Genomic DNA, 2,467 nt, shown 5'->3' on the forward strand with positions numbered 1-2,467 from the left:
TAAAAATAAAACAAACCCTTTTTTAGCACACACGACACAGATTTTCAAAAAGGTTCCTGTGGAGTACCACAGATATGAGGGGTGCTTAAAACCTTCCCCTTGTATAATCAACACCCGAACCTGAGTTCTCTTTCTTGTTTTAAAAACAAAACTTTGGGTTTTTCGTTCTTTTCCCTTTTCCTTTGGAAAAATACAGCGCGGTGGCGATTTCAAACGAAATATTGATTCGAGTCAATCCCATGGCTTCGATATCAGATTTTCCCCGCTACACATATGTAGCAGCAGCAGTATAAAGAACACCGAAATCTCCTCAGATAGATAGAGGGGGGAAGAGCCTTTGCAGCTGTAGACATGGCAATTATAGAATCCTGTGAAAAAATAAAAACAACATTACTTACTATAACTTATGATTTAAAGGTCAATATCCAATGACCCATCCAATAAACACGTTACCAATGAAATCCTCAACAGTAAAATTACCTCTAACAATAAATTAGCCTCAAAAGAGAAGCTAAGAAATTTTCAATCTTGTAGCATATTTGTAACATCTCCATGGACAAAAATACCCCATAAATATGCAGGCTCCATGTTTGTATGCAGGGCATCTCTATCACATTCACACCTAGAAACATAACACAACATAAATAGTGGTCAATGATATGAGTGGGCCATATATAGACAATAATACTCAATGCATCATACAAACAATTCAAAATAGAAAATTACCATGTTAAGCATTCAGTTAGCAGAACTTAAGTGCAGAACATTCATCCGACTACTTAAAGGACCAATTTTACTGCTCCCTTGCCCATGTCTATGGTTTGCATCTTTAGTGGGCGGGGAAGGCTTCAAGGAGTTCCTTCTTGATGCCTCGAAAGAGTATACAACTTGACAACGTGAACACTTACTAAGGTTAGTTATTCTGAAACAACCATCACACCTTTCATCACAATAAGCTGAAAAATTCACCACTTGCTAATTGAATCAGTCTAACATTCAACTAATTGTCCTAACAACAGCTAATTAACCACACTTCTTCAACCTGCACATAAACCAATCTGTGTCAGTCCCACCCTGCATCATAGTGCCAAAATTTGCAGCAGAACAAAAAAACCAAATCAGAACCGCAGCTTGCATCGTATCTATCTCGGTCCACACAAACATCATACTCTTGCACTTCATTTAAATCCACTAACAGTCAGCCTATATACCATACAAAACATATCAAGCGACTCATGGAAGTTTTCACCCAACATCCTAAAGGGCTGTCCATACTATCTTAGATACGCTATGTCAAGTATTTCAACCGAATCCTAGAAAATTCAAAGTTTTAGTTCGATTTACTAACTTGCAACCATACCATCATGTACGAAAAAACCAAACTATCTTCTAATCCCTAGCAGCCTCGCATTCAAACAGTTTCACACATCAAAAGCCAAAAAAACATATACAACAGAGACATTCCAAAGGAAAAACTCATATAAAACTCATAAACACATACACTCAGTTCAGACCTTATTCGAAATAGGGACGGTTCCATTCAGATTCAATCACCGTCACATCATCTCAGTAGCCATATACATCAAGATAACTGGTGTCTAAATTCAGAATCAAAGCCCTGCATCAAACCTAACTCACATATATTAAGTAACCACGTCAGTTTCAAAACCATCCATAGATATCTCCAACATTGACATCATTCAAACTTCAATGGTTAAAGAACTCCCACTGATTAGGGTGAAGAAGAACGAAGAAGAAATTGAAAAGAGGAGATAAATTATGGAGAATTTTTACTACCGAAATTGAAAGGAAATTGTTGGACCAGAGTTGGTTGATGCGATTAAGCTCCTACCGGAGTAGAAGGATTGGGGTCGTAGCAGAAGGAGGTGCGGCCTTTGCTCTTTGAGATAGAGAGAACATCAAAAAGAGAACATCAGAAGTTGGAACGTGAATGGACATAAAATTGATAAGCCAACGTGTAACTGTAGTGAGCATATGTAACTGCCTTATTATAATGGAGGAAGAGCATAAATTTGAGGAAGCTGATGTGGAAAATTGGGGTGAGAGATGTTGATGTGGCAGCCTATATGATGAGAAAAAGCAGACTTTTCTTATATGATAGATATGCATCGATCATAATTTATGTATTTGGATTTTTTTCTTAAATATTTTTTTTTTATAAAATATCATATATATTATTAATTCTATTATTTCCCCTCTGCAAGGTAATTAATTTCTTACATGTTTATACGATTTTTCTTTAGAAGTCATATATTAAGTTCATTATTTATTTCATTAAGGCCATGATATATAACTTTGGAAAACTCTTACTACACCCCTTAGTTCTCTTAGGCACTATGTGTGCTTCCAATAATACCTATTTGTTTCCATAGATGTACCTTCGTGTTACCCTAGAATTTCGATTTTAGGATAATGTTGAAAGTATGTTCATCTGAAGAGAGGGAAG

The 2,467-nt window shown here is 36.2% G+C and overlaps 1 long non-coding RNA gene across 1 annotated transcript; it reads right to left on the reverse strand.

Annotated features, from left to right (window-relative positions):
• Positions 1-484: 484 nt before the first annotated feature.
• On the reverse strand, positions 485-1,963 carry LOC131630297 (uncharacterized). Its single transcript, XR_009292296.1, has 4 exons — positions 1,798-1,963; positions 1,515-1,629; positions 727-1,042; positions 485-622 (listed from the first exon to the last, which is right to left on the reverse strand). It is a non-coding gene; the product is annotated as an uncharacterized LOC131630297 (long non-coding RNA).
• Positions 1,964-2,467: the final 504 nt, after the last annotated feature.

This window comes from Vicia villosa, unplaced genomic scaffold, assembly GCF_029867415.1.
Source record: "Vicia villosa cultivar HV-30 ecotype Madison, WI unplaced genomic scaffold, Vvil1.0 ctg.000666F_1_1, whole genome shotgun sequence".
Taxonomy (NCBI): domain Eukaryota; kingdom Viridiplantae; phylum Streptophyta; class Magnoliopsida; order Fabales; family Fabaceae; genus Vicia; species Vicia villosa.